This window comes from Gavialis gangeticus, unplaced genomic scaffold (assembly GCF_001723915.1).
Source record: "Gavialis gangeticus isolate Ggan-Ray unplaced genomic scaffold, GavGan_comp1, whole genome shotgun sequence".
Classification (NCBI taxonomy): Eukaryota; Metazoa; Chordata; order Crocodylia; family Gavialidae; genus Gavialis; species Gavialis gangeticus.
Window position 1 is genome coordinate 179,823,681 of NW_017728992.1, and position 14,794 is coordinate 179,838,474.

At 45.7% G+C, this 14,794-nt stretch overlaps 1 long non-coding RNA gene across 1 annotated transcript in view; it reads left to right on the forward strand.

The window, feature by feature from the left end:
- The first annotated feature begins 212 nt into the window (after positions 1–212).
- LOC109305152 overlaps positions 213–14,794 on the forward strand; it is a 15,868-nt gene continuing 1,286 nt past the window's right edge. The window contains exons 1-2 of the long non-coding RNA XR_002099568.1: positions 213–292; positions 6,432–6,438. This is a non-coding gene — a long non-coding RNA (uncharacterized LOC109305152). The remainder of the gene's footprint in view (positions 293–6,431; positions 6,439–14,794) is intronic.

A 14,794-nucleotide genomic window follows, 5' to 3' on the forward strand; every position in this document is an offset into this window, starting at 1 on the left:
CTAATCAAGGGGAAGGTCTTGATCCTTCTGTAGAGCTACTCAGTGGCCTCACCCTGAGATATCCAAAAACTGACTTAAAGCTACTGGATGGAGACCATCATCAACAACTTTGCTCCTCTGGCAAAAACGCAATTCTAAAAGAGTGATTCTCAACCAGGGTGCTGCGGCAGGGTGAAATCCTTGACAGCCAGGAATGAGAACCGGGGGTTATGCAGTCTTAGCACTGTCAGGTGTCCAAACACCTATACAAGAGTCACAAGATAAACCCAGAAATTTAAAATAAGAATCCATAGTGACTACAAGAGGTCAGACTGCTTTTGTCACTATGGATTGTTATTCTTTTGTCACTTGTGGATTCTTAGGGCAGTTCTTTGCACCAACAGAATTGCCCTATTATTTTTCCATAGTCAAGAAACAAGTGAAAGCTAAGTGCCGGCATTTTCTGAGCGGGTGCCTGGAGTCTAAAAAAAGGTTGAGAAGCATTGTTCTAGAACAAGGACAAAGCTTATCTGTGCAGGACAGAACTTGCTCAAGAGTTGGTCTGAGACTGCAGAATGACCTCCCCTAGCAACTATCACAGGCCTCACCACCTTCTGTTCCAAGTTCAGGACCCATTCCTTTGACCTTTCTGTGGTTAAAACCAACAAATAATGCCATGCGTGCTCGTTGAAATAACAAACACAAACAGAACATAAGAAAACAAAACCAGAAAAGTCTCTAGCAAAACATGACACTCCACGGTGCACTCGGTTTCCTGTGGGGAGAGGAGGCAAACAAGCCACATGACAGCTGGTAGGCACATTGCTTTATGCAGTACAAGAAGGCACCCAGCTACTGCAGGAATGAGTTCAGTTTGAGAACCTCCATAAAATAAAATTCCAAGTGTACTGGTGACATTTAGCTAGTAATTATTTCAGTGCTGTCTCATTAATCGGAGAGGTATGTGAGTCAAGTTCTCAGATACAGTCCTGGGACTCTGGAAAAAAAATGTTGTCTGGAGAAAACAAAGGATTGCTTTCTTGTGTGACCTGGTAGAAATCTTTGGGTTCATTTCTATGGTGCAAGGGAATGCTGTGTGTTATTGTGGAGACCCCTCAGCTAGGTCTCCACAAACTAGCCCCCGAACTGGAAGCATAGTCTAGCTGAGAAACAGAGTCTATTAGCCTGGGTGTAGTGCTGTGGCTATGGTGTTTCAGTTCCAGATCTAGGATGCGCAGAACTATCTGGAGCATCTCTGTACCATACTGCCTTGTAACAGTAGACCGTAATACATAAGCGAGCTCTGGGTGTCTCTGTATGGTACTGCCTTGCATCAGATCAATATTCCCTCTGTTCATCCTTTATAAAATGGGGTTAGCAGCAATTTCTACGTCACAGGAATGTGGTGAGGATCAATACATTAATGACTCTGAGATAATTACACTAACAGGACCATATAAACATCTTACATAGATACGTCAATGAAAATGTGGTGTAGAGATATGACTGACTGACACGTTCCTAGCTTTTAAAGGATCAAGTACAACATTCACCTCTACTACGTGTTTCAAATGGTCCCACATTTAAAGCTGACTGGAGAAAAAAGTAACCAAGTGATTTACACGAATTACCCGGAAGGTAGCAGAATCCAATAAAGCAGTGACAATGATTTGAATGTTTTATATGCTTCTGTGCAATTCTGCTGACGTAGCTCTACACGCTGTTACACAATGAGCTATCATTAGTAGAAAAAAAGCAATGGACTGCAGCTCTCAATGAGACGCAGCAAAGACATTATGCAGTTTTTGACTGTTTCCATTGACATATCACCACTGCACTTATACCAGGTAGAGACAGCAAAGATCTCCTCAGCAAGTGTTTAAAGGACAAAGATGGATGAAGTTCCTCCATCTACACCAGTTCTGACCTATTTAAGAGTGGTTCTTTAACACATGTTTTAAACCAGTTTTTCTTTACCAGTATTGAGTAGGCATTAAAGAGTGGCTTTAAATAACCACTATTTAAACACATTGCTAAAACTTTTCTCTGGAAAGATAATTCAAACATGCATCAGAAATAAAAGTTACATTTGAGTCAGGCAAACAAGTTTAAATAAGATAACAGGAACCACTTGTAATCCAGTTTCAAGTGGGACTTGAAAATGCAGATTCTGCGTAAAATGACTCAAGGATGATTGAGCTAAATAGATTTCTTGCATGTGACTAGTAGAACCGTTGTCTGGTGGTTAAAGGACAGGACCTCTGTGGACTTTTGGAGATGTGAAGAAAGGGCTGTCCCAACACAAGGCTTCACCTTCAAAAGGTCTCAAAGTTGATCTCTCTTTTTTGTGTCTGAGAGCTGTATTTTGGTTTATAGGTGATAGAATAGCTACTTTTCATCTCAACTCAGGTCTCCATGAGACAAGGCACAATGTATGTGCTTTGTCTCCTCTTATTAGGCTACAGCAATTGTGGCCACGTCTACACAAGACACTGGCCGTACAGTTGTTACTGTGCAGTCATTTAGTACTTGTTTATACAAGTTACTGTGCAGCAGCTCCAACAAATGGCTTTTTTGTGATGCTGACTACACAGTAGCCCAAGCCTACTGTACACTAGCATCGTGTCACACTTTCCACCAAGCGACACTACTCTGCAGTAATCACAGGGTACAGCGCAGTCAGCATCTCTCAAGCAAATCCCAGGACGTCATTCTCAAGCACATCCTGGGACTTCACTCTCCCTTTGTACTCGGCCTTGGTGAGGCCGCAGCTGGAGTACTGCATCCAGTTTTGGGCTCCACAATTCAAAAAGGATATGGAGAAGCTTGGGAGACTCCAGACAAGAGCCACACACATGATCAGAGGTCAGGAAAACAGACCTTACGACAACAGGCTGAGAGCCATGGGGCTCTTTAGCCTGGCAAAGCGCAGGCTCAGGGGTGATCTGATGGCCACCTATAAGTTTATCAGGGGTGACCACCAGGATCTGGGGGAACATTTATTCACCAGAGCGCCCCAAGGGATAACAAGGTTGAACAGTCATAAGCTACTGCAAGACCATTTCAGGCTGGACATAAGGAAGAATTTCTTTACTGTCCGAGCCCCCAAGGTCTGGAACAGCCTGCCATCGGAGGTGGTTCAAGCACCTACATTGAACACCTTCAAGAGCAAATTGGATGCTTATCTTGCTGGGATCCTATGACCCCAGCTGACTTCCTGCCCCTCGGGCGGGGGGCTGGACTCGATGATCTTCCGAGGTCCCTTCCAGCCCGAATGTCTATGAAATCTCATATAGACGCAGCCTCTGAGAACAAAATAGAGGCTATATCTGCATTTCAGGGTTCAGAAAGTAAATCAATATCAGGATGTATACAATACATTTTGTGTCAGATGGTTTTCAGCATTGATACAATTTTCTATTTTTACTTGATCTTACATGGTATTTGTGTGAGGAGCTTTGAATATTGCCAGCAGGTACTTGCCATAGAACTGTGTCTTAACATTTGCCTGCCTGTCTTCAGGGAGTTCAGAAGTAGCTGGCTTTCCTCTGGTTCTCCAGGTAGCTACTACCTAGGGGCAAAGTCAGTGATCAGGATAAGAATGGAAAAATCATGTCAGTTGTGATATAGGATGGGAATAGATCATTAAAAATCTGTGGCGGATTTGTGATAGAAGTGGGAATGAAATAATGTCATATGGATCAGGATGGTACTAGAAATCACACATTTGCTGCCTATGGCATGCAAGTAGAAAATCTGTTCACCAACTGTAAATGGAGATGAGAATGGGATCATTTATTATGGATCTGGATAAGAAGGTAAACTCCAGGTCTGATATAGGAGGTGGAAAAGCTATAATCCATTGAGGCTTGGTTCTGAAATTTAAGAATTCTGGTTTCTTAGGGGAATCGGTGTCACAAGTCAGTCTGATTCCCTTCTGCAGAAGGGAAACAATACATAGCTGACAAGATAGCTCCAAGAACAGATGATGACTAGTTAAATTACACTAAATAAAGCAGGCTGCTGTGACAGCAAAGTTTGCTTTTTTGTGTCTAACCCTCTTAACAAATGTTTACTTAGACTGTTTTTTTTTTATCTTTTAAAACAAGTTTAAAAGAGACTCAGGAATCCCTGACCATCAGCATAACAAAAGAAGCACTAGCTTATGCATACCAAGGCCTTCATGTGAAAAAACCTCAAGTTCCCAAAAACCTCAGTATACAATTCAGTGTGATGTGTTTTAATATGAATAAGCGCCATCTCCAGCAACCCTTTACGTTGTTTAACCAGACCCTCTACAAAAATGTGTGTTCTAAGGAGATCTATTCCTTTAACAAGTATTTCAAAATGTGTATTGCTACTGGGTTTTTTGGCAATATTTTTATACTCTAGCTTGGCTTGTAGAAGGATATTTTTGTAATAAAAGGGCTTTGGTCACATGTAGTGCTACTCATTCAAGGGCACCAAAATACCTTTTTTAAGGCGAATGTTATCACAGGTTTTCAAAAGACCAACACCTTTAAACCTAATCCCTCTCATCTCTGATTTGGGTCCAGTTTCCTAGGTGCTTGTTTTTAGAACATTTTGGCCTAAATTAGCTGTTTCAAGGTCAACAATGACTTAGTATCAGAAGGGGGACCAGAACTCTTGCCTTCTACTTGCTAGATCAGGGGGTGGCAGCCTATGGCCACAGACTAAATCTTGATTTGTCTTGATTTGAAGCCATTTGATCTAGCCTGCAGAGCAGGAGCTTTGGTGGCAGGGAGGTTCAGCAATGGGAGGCTTTGCCTATGCCATGCTGCAGCTGGGCAGCAGAGAAGCAGCAGTGGGAAGAAGTGGTGGAGATAATGACTGGGTCCCAGCACAAATTCACCTTGAGCCCAAGCTGTGTCATTCTGGCCCATCTCCAGAAAAATGTTGCATTGCTGACCTCTGTTCTAAACTATTCAAAATGCATTGTATTTTTAATAAGGAGTACATCCAAACAATAAGAATAGGCCTGTCACAGTAACAATAAGAGAGAAGAGAAATGTGTATGCTGATGCATTCAATTCCAGAGCAAGTCTGCTACAGCAAAGTGGCAATGCCATTATACCTGTTCACTGTTCACTTTTCAACCTGCCGTAAAGGGACTAATGAGAATGGAATAGGTGTGGAAGAGAAAACTCTTGGGCTGTTCACCATCACCAGCAATTCCAAGATCTTTTAACTTTCTAGACTGTACATTCTCTGGGGCCAAGTCTGGCTTTATTTATGTCTAGTACAGCCCCTGGCAGTTCCTGCTCAAAAGCACAGCTCTTGACAATTCTTGAATTGGTCACTATTCCATGCACTCAGATTCTGTTCTAGCCAACTCCATGTGGTTCATCAGTGATGGTAGCAGCATTTTAAATTTTCTTCAAGGAAGAAACACACCAGCCTTTCTACTATACAAAATTCCAGTGTTTTAATTGGATGAGCTTAAATTCATATTGGAGAATGACAAGGCTCTTAAAGACATATGCTAGGGACAAACATTGAAAAAGCCTGAGCCTGAATTGATTCAATCTTTGCAGGTTAGTCTAACCAGTTTGCAACTGTACAGACATTCCCTCTGGACTGAGGAAATGCAGGCACATGCCTGCAATGGCTCAGGCTAGAAGCTGGTGGGCACTAGAGCAGCCCTCCCTCCCTTCTACAATGCTGAGCTGGGGGAGGGGGGGCATGGCCAGGCCCCAGCAGGATGTTCTGATTAGGGAGGAGTATAAACCCTGACCCTGCCTTCACCATCCCGGGCTTTTTCCTGCTCACTGCTAAAGGGGCAGGAGTGTTGACAGAACCCAGCTAGCACTCTGGATTTGACCCAAATCAGTTAAGTCTGACACTACATTCAACCAGGTTTATCTTAAACCAGTTTTAGTCATTTTGAAACTGGTTTTTGTGCACTGAACTTATGTTCTGTTACTGGTTGAAACTAGTTTCTGATTACTTAAACCTGCTTATGTGTAATGGCTGTCCCTAGCCATAGTGTACACAAATAAGATGGAATATGTACTGTAGGATAATGATGTTCACGCAGAGGTAAAAGACTTCTCAAAGGGCTCCATAAGAGGGTGGTTATTGAGGAGCACAGCCTCCTGCAGTTTGTGTAACAGAGTTAGCACAGGTCACACTGTGCCCACAAGTTTATCACTATTCTGAAAGCATAGGTTTCCCACATCCAGGAAGAAGTACTAACCACCAGGCTACCATGTAAAACCTGGCTTCCACTCCCTGAATTATGCAGTGAAAAGGACAATGGCTGCCACTTTTCCTACTGAAATCAATGTTGTTGATGTTGGTCAGACATGTTCAGAGCATACCTACAAGATCAGGAGCTTAAATACTGCTCTGCTTCAAATAATTGAGACAGGACATAAGTAGAGCGCTAGGCACCTTCCTGACCACACCAGGGTGCTTTGGGGCAGGCACAGAAGCCAAGTTTAGATGTCTAGGGATGTTTACAATTCAGAATGAAGGTGCCTAGCAGGATTTTGACCACAGGATTGTGAGTAATCTGGACTGCTTTTTGCAACTTGGATGGCTAAATGCTGCCTAAATCCTGTTTAAGTGCCTTATGTGCCAATCTGTATCTGACCCAGAGATAAATTAGTGTAGTAAGGCCCACATCTAAAACCAAGTCAGTACTCATCTTCCAAATTCCGATTTAAAATCATGTTCCTTGACAGCCACATGTACCCAGTAAATACCATAACCTATTGCACTAATGGCTTGCCTAGTTGCCTCAGATCTGCCTTGAACAAGAAAAGGAATAGACTGCAGTCCTCTATACCATCCACATGGTCTCATAGGAAGAAATAGAGCTTCTTGGTCCTAGGCTATCTGTGTAGGTTTTAGAGGAAAGAGAGAAAGTTATCTCCAGTAATATTCTTCCATGCAGTAGTTATTCAAACCCTAAGGTACTTAACTGCCTCTGGTTGCTGTGATTAGTTTAACTGTGAACACCAAGGCATGCAGACAGAAATATGATATAACCAAGACTTTGGATTTTTGCCAGTCAATCCCAAAAGTAGGGAGGTTAGAAAGTATTTTCCAAGTGAGAAGGCACAGATACATCTGCATAGGTTTGTGTGAGAGCAGAATAGGATGGGCTGATAGCCACAACTTATTTTAAAGTGTTCCCCTTTGCCATGTCAGGCACCCACTTCAATTTATCACCTTCAAAAAAAGAGTCATTCTTTTCATAGATTGGCCTTCTATTCTGCTGACTTTAAAGTACAGTTTGTGAAAGACAGCAATCAGCTAGAATAGCTCTTTCTCTATACCACACAGATATCTCTGGCCCGCTACTACTGAAAACAGGGGACTGTTTTAACTACTGTGATACATGGCTTTGATAGCACATTTATTTAATCTTGAATAGGGTAATTATTATCCTCTTTCGTATTAATTCTGGTTCAGTGGCAGCTCATATGCTGTATAGTCCATTATTACTACGAACGTATTCCTACAACATCATCACCCAGTAAGTCTGCTTCCTGGGGCCTTGTCACACAGCATACTTAGCAACATTCAATCTGTTGAATGTTGTGTGGTATTAAAGCTCGAACTTGTTCTGAGCAGGTGCATGATAAAGTTTGGTGTGGCTTTTTCCCAATTTTCTGACAGACAAGCACAGAGGACAACAGCAGTTGACCAACCGTATCACTGAGGACATGAATTCCAGCCCCTGCTTGGCCTGGCATAGGCTCTCCAATCCCTCATTGACCTACCATTCTACCTGGGATCAGATCTCCAGGGGCTTCCAGCAGATGAGTAGCAAAACCAAGCACTCTAATGAACATGCACACCACACTTTGGCAGTGTGAACCACTGGCTGTGGTAAGGCTCTACTTTGAGGATTGTGATGCTGCTATGGGCATTGAGCTAGCCCATTTGCAAGAAGTACAATGCAACACCACACAAGCTGGGGAGCTATGGGTCTGGAATTCGATGCCACATCCTTACCTCTGGATAATGATTATCATGACCAGTAAGCTCAGACTGGTAGGAGCAACTTGTGCTTGGACCCCAGGACAGCAAGAGTGGCAGCAAAACTTTAGTATGTCCCATGGCACGCTCATGGACTTCCATGCCAAGCTGGGCACCCTGCTCCAGTGCCAGGACACTGGGCTTTGGTACCCCATGTCCAATGAGCTATGCATAGCCCTGGTGATTTGGAGTTCTTCACTTACTGGCTAAGCATCTGCTAGATGGTGGTGGAGCATGACTTTGAATGCCTAAAGGTTCACCGTAGGTCCCTGGGGGGGTCTACCTTAAACTCAGGCTGAGGAACATACTTAACTTCATGGCAACCACCTGCATCCTCTACAACATATGCAAGGCAAGGGGGGAATGAGTTCCTGGAAACCAGGCCAGCTCCAAACAGATCCATGCTGGCAGAAACCTCTGGCACTTTGGATGCTGTCTGGGCTGATGAAATGCTCCTGACCAAGGATCCCAGACAGAGCTACAACTTATCAGGGAAGTCTTGGCTGACTGCTTTCTTGGACCGTGTGTGTCTAGTTGGGAGGGGGTGCAGGGGACCTCTGTGCAATTTTGAGCCCTTCCTTCACCATGCTGTACCTTTAACGTGCTTCTTCAAAACATTTCAGTAAACAACTTTCATGCTAGCTGTTGGGCTTAACACTCCTTGTTGTGGGGGGAGCTAGGGGTGACCTGATGGGGTGCTAGAATGAGAGTGCTGGAAGACTTGTGGGGGAACTAAGGTCTTTCACCGGGAGTTTGTGGGGGCTGGCTGAGAGGGGGAAGCCGAGGCATGAGCTGTGAGATGGGTTGGGGTTATGAGCAGCTGAAGTCATGGCTTTGACAGGAAGCCTACAAAAGACAAATTTCAAAACCATGTAAACTTTATTTCTTCAAATACACGTGAAAACAAAGTGTATCTCACAAACAACTCTAATGAACTTAAAACTCTTGATGTTGTGCAAACTGTGTAAAATGTGCAATTGCACTAAATGTGCCTTGCAGTGCTTTGGATCCACCTAAGTCCCTTATCTAACTGGCCGTGGCTGTGAAGGTTTTTAGGAGTGCTGTGGCATGAACTGACTGGTCCTTGGAGCAGTGCATCCTGGGATGCTGAAGAACTTGAAATTGCTTATATTATCCCCATGGAGTAGGCGAATGGTAGATGAAAACATGTTCCTGAATACAATCTGGAGATGCTCCTTGTCTGAAAAGTTGTAACTTGCTACAATACACGTGCACTTAGCACATTTTACCACTTGAACACATGGTCACTTTCATTTTAAGTAAATTTAGCACAGATTAAGTGTCCTGTGTGACATAGCCCTTGATTCTGCCTGTGTTAGACCTGGAGCCTAACTCTACCAAACCCTATAAGATAATGTTACTGACCTAGGGTTTGCAGAACAGGACTGTAGCTTTTTACTGTGACTGACTCAAATGCAGATATACATCCCTCAGAATCTTTTTTTCAAACGTTAACAGAAATCTTTGGTTTGATGCACAACTTTCTAATTTGTAGGACCCTAGGCATCTAAGCATGTATAGCTATTGTAACAGTAAGTGATTTTCTTAGATGAGATAACTCTTATGCAAAGTTAAGCACGTGTACAGGTGTTTGGGAATGGGACCCAAATATGATTACAGAGTGGAAATCACCAGTGTATTAGTACGCATTAAATAGAAGCTTTATTTGTGTCTTGCCCTGAAGTACATTGTAAAACAAAATTGCCTCCAATGGATGTCACACACGAGCTGAGCACAGATGCCTTCAGGAGTCACTTAGGAGTGTCTGAGAACATTGGATAGAGTTAGGTAGAGCTGTGCTTTTCCCTCAGTCACTGCAATGCACTGAATGGAAGAAAAAAAATTGTATGCCTTGGTCCCTCTGTAGGCACTTGGGCATTAGCCAGATCAACCTGAGCTTAGTAAAAAAATAATTATTAACAATCAAATAAACCTCTTATCTTGTGTTTCTGACAGCATTGGACAACCTGAGAAAATTCCACTTTCATTTGGATTCATGGGAGAACAAGGACCTACACTGAAACTGTCAGCTAATGCTGAATGGCTTGAAGGGATGTAGACCCTCTGGAATACAGAGATCCCTGGCAAATTGGCAATCACACTGGAACAGTGCAGCTGTTCACCAACCCTACTGAAGCCTATACATTCAAGTTACAGTTAAGCAATGTAGAAAATGCAGGCAAGCTTTTTACTTCCTGTCCTTAGCTGGAAATACCAGGGATCATCATTTTTATCATAGGGCAACCAAACAGTTAATTCATAACTGCCATGAAATATCACTGGCTACAAGGCTTTTTATGAGGCTTTTTACAAGGCTTTTTATGTTTAAAGGCCAAGACAAAAGTGAGGCACATGCTCATTAGGGAGCTCCTTTTTGCTGATGATACTGCACTCACTAATGAGTGCACTCACTAATGTGGCAGGACCTGCAAGTCTAACATCAGTCTCTACAGCCACAAGAGAAAATGCACCACCAACAGGTAGAACAGCTACAGTCTCCACCATCACTTGCTGATGAATAGATGTCATTATAAGGCTTTTTAAATGTTGCCCAATTTCAGAAATGGTTCCATGCGTTTGCCTTTTAATTATGGTCACTTGGTTCGTTGGCCTTCTCAAACAGTTCTTAGCACCTACAGATGGTTTCCATGTACTGCTGCCACTATATACCCTCAAGTTAACTCAGCAACTCCTTTTCTTTTTTGCAGTCAGTTTGCTTACTTGCTGTTTTGTATCACAGCAATTACATTTTTCCCCTTTGACTTATCAACTCTCTGTTGCTTCCCACCTAATGGGTTTGCTTTCTCTGCTTGCACCTGTCGGATGTTAGCAGTGATACGATGTTGGAATTCTAATCATCCCTATACATCATCTTAAGTCAAAGAATTTATCGAGCCCTCCATTGCTTTGCTGCTAAGCTTTCATGGTTAATTAAAGTAAAGATTATCAGGATCTCTCCTTACCTTTTCAGACAATTCTTCAGTTTGGCACTTTGAAAAGAAAAGCAAAATCAGAAAGAATATCATAGCTATTCCTCTGGTACAAGGCAGCCAGAAAATTCAGAGTTGGTTCATGCAGAGCAACAGTGAGCTGAGTTTGTTGTGATTCCTTGGGTTGTACTATTTATAATTCATGAGTAGATGGCCACTAGAAAGTCATGCAAATCCAGAGGGTTTTGAAGATTTTATCAGGAATGATTATTCAGAAGAGAAATCCTACTGAGTGTGCACTGTTTGTTGCTGTTATTTGTATGATGGTAACAAGCCCTGTACAAATAACACAGCAAGAAAACTTGCCCTGAGGAGCCCCAGAAGAAACAGACAAGACAGCCAGTAAGTGAAGACCAGGAAATATTAGCATCCCCGATTCATAGATGAGGAGTGGAGACATGAAGGCCATGTCCAGACGAGTGAGCACATGCCTGTTGCAGTGCCTCAAAGCAGTTTGAGATGCCACAAGAGGCACGCTCGGAATGAAAAAATGTTCCCAATGCTGAATATTTGCAGCACAGACTCTAAATTTGATACCAGGAAATCCTAGTATCAAAAAATAACCTGCTGGGAAAAAGTGGCACAGGGTACACTCCTGGAGCATGCCCTGAGGCAACTGGATGCTGGGTACTCCAGGGAGATGCATGTGGCCAGAATGTCTCTATGGCTTCTGTGTGGCCCTGCTGCTCCAGCTCACCCCAACCTCACAGTCCCCCCAACTTCACAGCCCCTGAGGCAGCGCGCTGGAGTAAATAGGAGTGGGGCAAGGCTGCAGCAGCAGCAGCTCAAACCCAGGCTCTGTCCCTGGTAAGCAGGCACATGGGGGTGGTGGGGACTATGTGTGGGTGGACTGTGGGTGGGAGAGATGACTCAGGAGGGGTGAGTTCCCCCCCAGCACAGTGCACAGCCTCCCTGCAGCAGCAGCGGCATTGGGGCACTCTTGGCTGCTCCTGGCAGAGACCCCCAGCTATGTGGTTCTGCTTGATACCAAGGGCTGCATATGGTGCAGGGCGCTGGCCCAGCCTGCTGAAGCATGCTCTCAGACAAGTCCAGGCCACCCCCTCAAACCCTACACCCACTCACAAACCTCCCAACCTGCCCCACAAGCCCCCCACCTACCCCACACCCCTTCCCTCCCCAACCCCACATCCCCCCAACAAATCACACACCTTGTATGCCCAGCCACAAGATGGGACAAGACCTACTGGCAGGAGCTGCGGCTGCAGGGGCAACTGCCACCTTGCAACCCTGCCCCGTGCCCACACTGGTGCTGGGACATGTGGCCCCAGCCTGAGGGGGGAATGCTCCTGGTCCCAGGAACAACTTGGGGGTGGTGGTGATGGGATGGAGGGAGGTATGGAGGTGGCAGCAGGAGTACATATAAGAGAGAGCAATGGGGGTCAGGGACGAGGGAGCAATCCAGATAGAAGAGGCAGCCAGAGCTGAGTTCAGAGCCCCCCTGCCCCCTTGGAGCAGCCTGTGCAGGGGGAGGACAGCCTGGAAGGATAGGGGCTTGCCCAGCCCAGACCCTGAGCCCAAGTGAAGGGCTTCCCAGGAGCAGCATGGGGACTGCTGGAGCATGGGCACAGACACAGAGCAGAACAGCAAGGCCTGGTACTGCTCAGAGCCAGAAAGCAGCAGGTGGAATAGCTGCAGCTGGACTCATGTCCTTGTGCTGGGACAGAGCTGCTGCCAGGAGGGAGCTAGTGGGAGCAGGCAGGAGCTGCAGGTCAGGAGTGAGGGGCAGTGGTGGAGTTCTGGGTTGGGAGTGAGAGGCAAGGGCAGGGATAGGGCACTGGCATAGCAGTGCTGTTCTGCGCCCCACATCCTGGTGACTGAAGGAGACAGAAGCAGTTCTGATTTTTTCTATGATAAAAAAAGCAAAAGCAAATGCCAAAGTGTATAGATGTATAGAGTTTGTTTTATGATGATGATAGAGGCACTGCTTTTGATAGAGCAAATCAAAATTGCTTTAAAATTATAAATATATCAATAAAACATTGCCCAGCTGATTTCTCTATATATAGTGGTGTTTCATTTTAATCACAGAAGAACACAGATTTTGAGTATGTCAATAAGAGAATCTGGGGTTTTTTTATCAGAGAATTTGCTATTTTTAAACAGGAAACACCAGGATCTCTGCTAGTAAGGCAAATGGTGGGACCTGGGCAGGCGAGCCTGCCCAGGGCCAGCACCGGGGACCCAGCTGGAGGACAGATAAGGTGGCTGACCTCCTGGCCATTTGGGGCCAGGAGGACACAACAGTTCAAGGCAGGCCACTGCAAGAAGCACATCTGGGTGATAGCTGCCCAGGTGGCAGAGTGCAGGCACCAGAAGACATAACAGTAGTGCCGCACAAAGCATTGACAACACATAGAGGGCACACACAGGTGTATGCGCACCCCTGAGCTTGGCAGTGCACCCCCTGCAAGAAGCACTGCCAACGCTGCTGGTGGCACCTGCAGGCCGTCGCCGCTCACCACCCCCCTCACCACCGACACCGCTGGCGGCATCTGTGGGCAGTCCTCGATAGCCACTGGCTCCCGCCAATGCTGCCAGCAGTGTCTGCATGTGATTGCCAACCGGCAGTCAGCACTCCCCTCCTCCCTGCCCTGCCGACGCCACTGTGGCTACCTGTGGGAGCTCCTTGCTCGTCACCACCACAATCCCACCGCCAACACCTGAAGGAGGTCACCATGCTCCCCCAGCCTCTGAGGGCATGTGACGTTCATGACACAAAGGTCACCTGTGCAGCCATGGCCCACTGACAGCTGGCCCAGAGGTGCAGGTGGCTCTGCTACAGTGCCTGTACCACAGCCCAGGTGCCCGTGCGGTCCCCATCTGGGCCTGGCAGGCATGCAACCATGGGGCTGCAGGTCTAAGGGGGTGGGTGCTGTCATAGGTGGCAGCAGGTCAAAGCCAGGAAGCAGCCCCCACTGCCAAACTGCTGCAGTAGGTAGAGGGTGCAGGGGCCACTCTAGGGTAGGGCTCCTTCAGCAGTCCAGCTGGCACAAGGGACTAGTGTCCCTAGATACCAACCAGTGAGCCTCAGAAGCTCCTGAGGGCAAGTAGCCCTGAGCTGCTCACCAGGGCAGGTTTTTATGCTGCTGGGGCCAGTACAGGTGCTGGCCCCAGCCTCTAGCTCCCCCTGAATGAAGATCCAGGAAAAGCTGGGCAGGGTCAGTTTGCCCCAAGTGGCACAATTTGCCCCATACCAAAGTACATGTTCAGGCACGTGTGCTGAGGCACAATTCTCCAGCACAAATTTGTACCAGTGCTATTTGAACTGCTGCAAGCACACGTGCCTGCATGGGTGGACATGCCCAAAAAGGCTAAATAATTTACACAGCATATCACCTTCCATGTTTGTAGATCACAGGATATTAAAACTATTTCTCCTGAGTGCCAGCCCAGTACCCAAATCACAAAGTCACCATTCTCTTTCCGAATCAGGTACAATTTTCCTATTTTCAGCTACCCAATCATACTGCAGAAACAAAATCACATGATTCATTTCATAGATTTCATAGACATTAGGGCTGGAAGGGACCTCGGAAGATCATCGAGTCCAGCCCCCCGCCCGAAGGGCAAGAAGTCAGCTGGGGTCATAGGATCCCAGCAAGATAAGTATCCATTTTACTCTTAAAGGTGTTCAATGTAGGTGCTTGAACCACCTCTGATGGCAGGCTGTTCCAGACCTTGGGGGCTCAGACAGTAAAGAAGTTCTTCCTTATGTCCAGCCTGAAACAGTCTTGCAGGAGTTTATGACCGTTCAACCTCGTCATCCCTTGGGG